This window comes from Culex pipiens, chromosome 1, assembly GCF_016801865.2.
Source record: "Culex pipiens pallens isolate TS chromosome 1, TS_CPP_V2, whole genome shotgun sequence".
Taxonomy (NCBI): Eukaryota; Metazoa; Arthropoda; class Insecta; order Diptera; family Culicidae; genus Culex; species Culex pipiens.
Window position 1 is genome coordinate 35,693,700 of NC_068937.1, and position 9,937 is coordinate 35,703,636.

Here is a 9,937-nt window from a genome sequence, read left to right on the forward strand (position 1 = left end):
AAAAATCGAAGTTTCATGCAAAAACAAGTTTGACATTATTTTTTAATGCAAAATTGAATTTGCAATCGAAAAGTACTTTACAAATTTTTTGATAAAGGGCTCCGTTTTCAAGATATAGCCACCGAAAGTTTGATTTTAGCGAAATATTTGCAGCAACTAATGGTCCGATTTTGAATGTTAAAACATGAAACATTCGTGAAGTTTTCCGATCTTTTCGAAAAAAATATATTGAAAATTTTTAAATCAAGACTTACATTTTAAAAGGGCTAAACATTGAATATTACGCCCATTTAAAATGCTAGTCTTGATTTCATTTTTTTTAAATAGTTTTTTCGAAAAGATCGGAAAATTTCACGAATTTGAATATTTACATACCATTTTTGTATGGACAGCTGCCAAAATTGTATGGAGACTTGTATGGGTGAACCAATGACACAAAATAGCTTATTTGGTCATAGGGAAGGCCCCCTCAAAGTTTGAGCCAAATCAAAAAATACAAATAAAATCCATTTCCGGTTTTGGTAGAGAATTGCTCATATTTTTCGAAAATACTCAAATTTTCATAATTTGCAGTATGGGTATCAAAAGTAGCGAAATATTGTATGTTTCTTTCACTTTATTAAAGTATTTTAGTAAAATTCTAAAAAAAATCACAGAAAGCCGTATTTTTTCGAAACTACTCAAATTTTTATAACTTGCAATATGGGTATCAAACGAAGCGAAATTTTATATTTTTCTTTCAATTTATCAAAGTATTTTTGTACAAAAAATTTCAAAAAATACCGTATTTTTTCGAAAATACTCAAATTTATATTATTTGCTATATGGATAGTAAACAAAGCGAAATTTTGTATGCTTTTTCAATTCATTGGAGTTTTTTTTGAAAATACAAAATTTTCACAAATTTTCCGTATTTGTTCGAATATACTCAAATTTTCAAAATATGGAATATAGGTATCGAACGAAGCGAAATTTTACATGATTCATACATTTGCTTTGGGTATCAAACCAATATTGCATATTTTGAAAATTTGAGTACTTTCGAAAAATACGATAATTTGTGATATCTTTTATATTTTCCAAAAAACTATATTAATGTGAAAAATTTAACCGAATTTCGCTTCGTTTGACACCCCAATTGAATATTAAAAAAAAAATTCGAAAAATATGGTTATTTGTGAAAATTTTAGTATTTGAAAAAAAAATCTAATAAAGTGAAAAAGCAAGCAAAATTTCGCTTCGTTTGATACCCGTATAAAAAATTAGGAAAATTTGAGTACTTTAGAAAAAATACGGTATTTTGTGAACAACTTTAAGTACATGTTTTAATTTTAAACTTACTAGATTGTCAAGAAATATATTCTTAGTGAAAGCATAGGAAATTTAACATGATATTGTTGAATTAATCAATATTAGAAAGATTTAAAAAATCGATATCGTTATCGAGCCTCGATAATTTTATCGTTAACAAACTTGTAACTTTTTGTTTTTTTCTTAAATCAAATTTTGAAATTATTTGTGGATCTATAAGACTTGGATACCTCCAATCTTCGAAAGTGTCCAAGACTTCTTGGATGTCTTCAAATCTTGAATGTCTCCAAGTGTTGAATGTCTCCAAGTCTTGAATGTCTGCAAGTCTTGAATGTCTTAAAGTCTTGTATGTCTCCAAGTCTTGAATGTCTTCAAATCCTTAATGTCTTCAAGTCTTGAATGTTTTAAAGTATTGAATGTCTTCAAGTCTTGAGTGTCTTCAAGTCTTGAATGTCTTCAAGTCTTGAATGTCTTCAAGTCTTGAATATGTTCAGATCTTGAATTTTTTCAAGTCTTGAATGCATTCAAGTCATGAATGTCTTCATGTCTTGAATGTCTCAAAGTCTTGAATGTCTTAAAGTCTTGATTGTCTTCAAGTCTTGAATGTCTTCAAGTCTTGAATGTCTCCAAGTCTTGAATGTCTTCAAGTCTTGAGTGTCTTCAAGTCTTGAATGTCTTCAAGTCTTGAATGTCTTCAAGTCTTGAATGTCTTCAAGTCTTGAATGTCTCCAAGTCTTGAATGTCTTCAAGTCTTGAGTGTCTTCAAGTTTTGAGTGTCTTCAAGTCTTGAATTTTTTCAAATCTTGAATGTCTTCAAGTCTTGAATGTTTTCAAATCTTGAATGTCTTAAAGTGTTGAATGTCTTAAAGTCTTGATTGTCTTCAAGTCTTGATTGTCTTCAAGTCTTGAATGTCTTCAAGTCTTGAGTGTCTTCAAGTTTTGAGTGTCTTCAAGTCTTGAATTTCTTCAAATCCTTAATGTCTTCAAGTCTTGAATGTTTTAAAGTATTGAATGTCTTCAAGTCTTGAGTGTCTTCAAGTCTTGAATGTCTTCAAGTCTTGAATGTCTTCAAGTCTTGAATATGTTCAGATCTTGAATTTTTTCAAGTCTTGAATGCATTCAAGTCATGAATGTCTTCATGTCTTGAATGTCTCAAAGTCTTGAATGTCTTAAAGTCTTGATTGTCTTCAAGTCTTGATTGTCTTCAAGTCTTGAATGTCTCCAAGTCTTGAATGTCTTCAAGTCTTGAGTGTCTTCAAGTTTTGAGTGTCTTCAAGTCTTGAATTTCTTCAAATCTTGATTGTCTTCAAGTCTTGAATGTCTCCAAGTCTTGAATGTCTTCAAGTCTTGAGTGTCTTCAAGTTTTGAGTGTCTTCAAGTCTTGAATTTTTTCAAATCTTGAATGTCTTCAAGTCTTGAATGTTTTCAAATCTTGAATGTCTTAAAGTCTTGAATGTCTTAAAGTCTTGATTGTCTTCAAGTCTTGATTGTCTTCAAGTCTTGAATGTCTTCAAGTCTTGAGTGTCTTCAAGTTTTGAGTAATTTCAAGTCTTGAATTTCTTCAAGTCTTGAATGTTTTAAAGTATTGAATGTCTTCAAGTCTTGAGTGTCTTCAAGTCTTGAATGTCTTCAAGTCTTGAATGTCTTCAAATCTTGAATGTCTTCAAGCCTGAATGTCTTCAATCTTGAATGTCTTGAAATCTTGAATGTCTTCAAGTCTTAAACGTCTTCAAGTCATTTAAATCTCCAAGTCTCACAACAAAAAACAAACTTTCCGTTTCCGTGTCAATCTTCCACGAACTGCGAACGAATTTCAGTTGTAATGACACCTTTGGCATGCCGGCTCGATGGATGTCTACGTCGGTCGTCATTTCACCTGACGACAAAATCCTTCTTTTGATGGGACGCGCGTTGTTGCTGGAGTGGCCGGGTGCTTAAATATTCATTAACACCAGCGCGTCTCGCGTCGTTGCGAAAATGATGATGCTGGTCGCATGTTTGGGGTTCGAGGCAAATCCGAATTATGTGGGTGGTTTCAATAATGGAGCAGTGGCGATGTGGGTGCTGTTGCTGCTGCTGGAAGAAAGATTGAATCCTTGATCAGAGATGTCTGGGTAATGAGTTTGAACTCAGCTAGACGGGTTTAAGGATTGATGGAAGATATTTTTTTTATTTTCCTGCAATCATTGTTTTTTTTTTATTTTTAAGATTTAATTTACTTTGAAGAACCAACAAGAAGTGATTAAAAAATCAAACAATTTTTCTACTCGAAAATTCGAACTCAACAAACTCACCTTCCTCAACAGTTCCAACCTAGGTTCCAATTGTTCACGCAACAGATCAAAAGGCAACAAGTGTACCCTAATATTCTTGCTGCGTCAAAGCTCGGGTTTCGCTGGAAGGGCACTTAATTTTCAAATTTCCTGGAAGGCAACTACCACTACTTCTGCTGCCTCTTTGGGTTTGGTTGACGCCTGCCCAAAATATTTTCCCTTTTTCCAGAATTAAGGGGAATCAGGCGTCAACCGGAGCGAGTCGAACGTCGTGATATCCCTAAAATTACGGAGGTGAAAAAGAGAGAGCGAGAGGGAAGGCTTGACTTTTCCATTTTATCATGCATAATTTATCTTGTATTGGAAAAGGACTGGGAGGTTATCCCCTCAGCTTCCTTGAAGGCGGAATTTGGCGTCGGAGAGTGGATTCCTCTTGAACCGTGCAATTTTGGGTAAAGCTGGGCTGGATTTTCGGGACAGTCAGCTACTTTTTGAAGGCTTCGAATGGGGATATCCCTTTGTTTCAAGTTATTGTTTGATTTTAGGTAAGGGTAATATTTTGGTAGGACCAAATGATCAGGACGGGAACAGTTCATGCGAAATGATCTTTCAATTTATTTTTGGAAAATCAATTTGTTCCTGGCATAAGGAAGTACGGTAATTTTGAGAGTGGATGAAAATAACTCAAATTTGCGAGAAAAAATGAAAGGGATTTGATATTTTTCTGTATTGCGCAGCATCTCAAATCTAGTATTAACTAATTCGGGTGCTTTTGCCACTTACCAGTTTTTCTATTACCAAAAGTTGGATACCCAAAATACATCTTTATTTATTTCCGACATTTTGGATTTGTTTAGGGGACTTCAAAAGACATTTATGCGCTTGAACTAAAAATGATGCAAAATCAGGTGTATAAATTTTAGAAAAATTGTATTTTTCGGATAAAAAACAAAATTACAGAAATCGCTTAAAAATTAAAAATTTATTTGATGTTGAAATGAATTTTAACATTAACAAGAGCTCCGCTTTCAAGTTATAAGCAGTTTAAGGCTTTTTCCGATTTTTTTTCAGTTTTTTGCAATTTAGAGATAGAAAAAAATATGAATGCAATAAAATTTCCTACAAATTCTTTTTTTTACAGATTCATCTCACAAAATCTCGGGAACTGCTTTTTTGATCTTAAATGTTAAAAATGTTTAATCTTAAATGTTAAATGTCTCTTATATATTTTTGCGAATTTGTAACATCAAGAGTAACCTTTTGAAATGGCTTAAAACAATTATTTTGAATATTTTCAAAAATCTGTATGTTTTATTCAGAAAAAAATGTTGGGATAATTTTTTTTAGTCTTTATTCAAATTAACATTTTTTACAAAAATCTCCTTACGCATCTTTTGGTATATATAACATTGAAATTTGGAGCACCCTGGAGCTCGGTACAGACCTTCAAAGTTTGGCATTTTTCGAAAAATCGGTCCCTGCGAAAAAGATATGCGTCGCGCCTCGCGACGCCCTAGTCGCCATTTGATTTTGCCGGGGCCAATTTTTTGAAAAAAAAAAATGCCAAGCTTTGAAGGTCTGTACCGAGCTCCAGGGTGCTCCAAATTTCAATGTTATATATACCAAAAGATGCGCAAGGATCTGGCCTACACGCAAATGATGGTGAAAATAAACGCTTCAGAGGCCAAAATGCCTCAAAAAGTAACATTTTTGAAAAAATCTTTTTTTACGGGTTAAATCCCATTTAAGGAGTTACATACATGTAGAAAATCACAAAATTTTATATTACAGAATATTTGTTAAATCCACTCAAAACATGATTATGAATCACTTCTGATAGTTTCATGAAGATATTTCACGATTAAACTGAGTAAGAGACGATTTAAGCTCAAAATGTTGTCATGCGCAAAGCGGGCTGTCAAACTTTGTTGGCGTTTTCCTCTAAGCCCCGAGTTGATTTACGGGTGCCACGATATCTCGAGATAGTATTGACCAAATTGGCTGAAATTTGAGGTGAAGACACTCAAGATGTATCCGGTGTGCATGACGGAGCCCAATTTTTAAAATTTGCTTTTTGAAAAAATACAAAAATCAAAAACTAACGTTTTTTTGTACGAAAAACACAAAAATATGTTTATCTTTTTTGTAAATAAACTTTTTGAAAATCGGGCTTCGTCATGCACACGGAATCGGATTAACGAGTCTTCACCAACATTTTGAGCCGATTTGGTCAAGACAGTGTTGAGATATCGTGGCACCCGTTTTTTGAAACTGCTAACTTGAAATTGCTATATCTCGGCAATGATGCAACCAAATATCTTCAAATTTGTTTTGTTGGTAGGTAAAAATATATATTTTAATACCCTGAAAAAAGAATTTAAAAAAAGGTGAAGTGTGGGCTCATACTAACCTTTGACTTTTTGCCGATATACATATATGTAACTCCTTAAAATTGAAGGGCGGAGCGCCAGCTCCTGTTACGTCCAATCAAGCTCATATTTTGGATTTGGGTTTAGTATGCCCACCGGAACAAACCCTTGAATGCCCGCCAAAAAGTCATTTTTGTTACACTCTAGCATTACATATCTTTCCAGTTGTTTTGCAATCATAAGTTTCCAAAATTTCTAAGTATTGACGAAAATTTTATTTTTGCGAGAAAAAGAGTTTTTGCGGTGATGTACATTGGAATTCCATAAAAGTTCAAAATATTTTAAAACGTGCTAAATATGAATATGGACCGAGCAACGTAGCCTAGTGGTAACGCTCCCGCCTAGTAAGCGGTAGATCGGGGTTCAACTCCCGGCTCGGACCAACACAACTGGTGATCATTTCTCTTCTGGATTCGATTGCTTAGTAAAGGGAAGGTAGTGTATCGTCACAAACTGGACCTTATCACGACACCTTAGGAAGGCGACCTATGGAATGTTAACATCAACCTTAACATGTTAACATTAAGTTGAGAATGAAATTGCCACTGAATCCGCTTTGTAAATGCCGGCCCCAATACTCTTCAAGGGTGTTCCCCTCAGGAACTGGGAAAGATTTACTAAATTTGAATATCAATACAGAATTGGGTATTTTAAATTGTTTTCAGTTGATTTAATTTCTATTTCCATTGAAATTTTTAAGTTTAAAAAAAAATATTTTTTTGCTCTCTGATTTTTCGGCCCATTTTTGAAGGGGGGGCGTCATAAACTTTAAAAAATATTTGCAACGGCCTTACCTTTTATTAAAAAAAAATAGAATTATTGAAATACTAAAGTCATGATGTGTTTTTCTCAAGAAAAATAATTTCGGATCACAAAATGAAAAAAAATCGGTTAAAAGTTTTTTACATTATTGAAACAGGAATCATAAAAAAATCAATTTCCCAAAATCCGCCATTTTTAATTTTGATTTTTATATGTTTATATGTTTTAGGAGGAAAAAAATAGCAACATTTGAGCCAGAGAAAAGTACGGGCAAAAATGTTACTGCCAAGCTATGATTTAAAAAAAAATGTTTTCTTACCCACAATAAAACACTTGAAAAAAAAATTAAAACTCCTCGACATATTTTTTATGAAAATTTTGGAATCATGACTAAAATTTCAAAAGGGCGTTATATTGAACATTTTGCCATTTTGAAATGTTAGTCTTGGTACCAAAATTTCAATTGTTTTTCGAAGAGTTCAGAAATATTTTACATTGAAAATTGAGTGAGGCTAAGAAAACTTAAATTATCCTGATTGTTTTTTATTTTATCCGCTGTTTTTAGCAACCAGAGCTCTTATCTTCAATGCTTTTTTAAAACGATTTTTTGGGAAATTTCGGAAAAAAATATTTTTAGAAACAATAATTTGAGATTTTTATTTAAAAGAAATAAAAAAACCAGCAAATTTGCAATTAAAATAAAACTTTAAGTGGACATATTTCGGAAATGGTGCACTGTATCAATAATTTAGATACAGTACAGACTCGATTATCCGAAGGCCTCGGAAAAATTTCACTTCGAATTATTGAATCACGATTATCCGAGTGTTGTTTTGATATTGGTTGTTAGGCTTGAATATGACCCCAAACAAGTTCAAAAGTGATTGCAAAATGACAGAGTTAAAGTACAGAAAAGACTAAAACTTGACTAAAATAGGGACACAGAACTTGGATTTAATGTTTAAAATAAAATAAAAATATATTTTTTTGTTAATGATTCGATTATCCGATGTCCCATACAAACTTTCGGATAATCGAGTCTGGACTGTACCTACTAGCAGTCAAGCTTGTATGAAACTAAGTTTCGAAGGCACCCACAAAGGTGATGTCTGCTATTTTATAACAAATATTTACGATAATAATTGGGTATTTAAAATGTAAACCAATTCAAGAAAAATAGAATTCAATAATTTTCAATTGATATTACTTACATATTATTAGGAATTTGCAATGGCCTTATTCTCTTATAGTCATGTAGTTAAATAATCACATAATCTTTCTAATTGAAGCTACGGCATCGCGATGTAAAACCAAACTCAAAGGCACGTTCCATTCCTCCCGTCCCGATTCTGTTTCGGCAAAATAAAACAAATTCATTCATTCGTTTCAATTGCCTCCCCCCGGCACACCATATCGGTCGGCGCCAAACCCCGAATGTCGACAGCAGCAATCAACATAAACAAGATTAGCGGGCGAGCTTTCAATTGTTTCGTTCCTAGCATTTGGTGAGCTTTTCTATTTTTTCTTCTTTTTTACATCCGCCAACGCAACGCGCGCTGCTTGATTGAAGAAAAACGGAAAAGCCTTTGCCGGAGAGTGTTATTTTTGGTGGCCCACCCATCAACAAAGCAGCGAGATTCCGAAAAGAAAAGGCGAGCGGATTAGATGAAGTCATCGGGCAAAGATAAATAAACATGAGCTTTGATGGGTGAGGCGGGGAGGCCTAGATTTGGCGCCCGGCAGTTGGCAGTTGGAACATATGCGCATCTCTGGGCGCGCGATGTCTGACGAAGCAAGAACATGCTGTTTCCGCTCGAGAGGGCGCACAGATTTTCTTCATCAGAAAGTGGGAATATTCTGAGACACATCTTTAAGTTGTTTTACGAAAAAGTTGAGAGAATTCTGATTCAAATTTCCGGCATGTTAGTTAGAAGAGTCTTTCACATTTTCAACATAAGTCGTCTTTCTTTCGATCGGTCATGACGGCCCCATAAAGACATAATTAATAGCACATACACACAACTCCAGGTTGTTCCTCGTCTATAGAACTCTTGGTGAATGTCCTCCAACAGTCCGACAGGATGCTTTTTATAGCCGTTACCGGCGTGGAAGCATAAAATCAAGCCAGGAAAACGGAAATAGAGGCCAGTAGAACGTCCCGAATGGGACATCCCCTCTCCACCTTCACAATGCCTCCAGAATGGGAACATGCAGAAAAGATATTTATAATGATCATTAAGTGAACAAACGTTTGATGGAAAGAAGAGCAAGAGGGTGACTGGGAAGGTGAGGAAGTTTAACTACTTATTATTAATTAAAAGATAATTTTTATGACGACGGCGACGTCGTCTTCGGCGTCGTTACCCTTGTCGTCTCTGGACTTGAACGGATGAGCTTGAATTCCGGGGACAGGCTTGAGCAAAATTTTTGATGACAATCTTAAAGTTGAAGTTGAATGGTTTTCTGAGAAGTTTCTTCATTTGAAATGCAAAATGTGTTTGTATTTTTGTATTGTTGAGAATTATGGTCAAAAATTCTGCCGCCGAGTTATGAATTTTAGAAAAAATAGAGTTTTTTTTGAAAAAATCGGCATTTCATACATCAATTTTTTTGACCGATTTTTTAAATGTAAAGTTGATGTAATATTGATCGCCTTCTATCGGATGCGGAAGTAAAACGCTTTAAAGAGGTTTTGGGTGACTCACCACACATAACTAGGGTTAGTGAATTTTCACGATTTCGCGGACAGCGTGAAATTCCTGAAATTTGAAGATTTCCGTGAAATCCTGTAAAATTTCTCAATTTCTCAAATCATTGCCTAGAAATAATAACATAATAAATATTTCAGCCACAAAGAATTTTCAAGTAAATTTAAATAGTCTTCAATTGAAAAGCCATTTGAAGAATTGGTATCAAAACATACATTAACATAAAATTGTTACAACTTTTACTGAGAAGTGAAAACTACGAGTACTTCAATGATGTTCACAACAATCAGTCAAAGTAAAAAATATATTTTCGTAATCATCAAGTTATCACAAGAATGATATGGTCAATCGTTAGATTTCAGTTATTCTGATACCAACAAGTTTTTTTTTACAAATGTTTGCTTTTTAAAGCCAAAACATGTTAAAATTTACTAAACAAGTATTTTGTGATTAG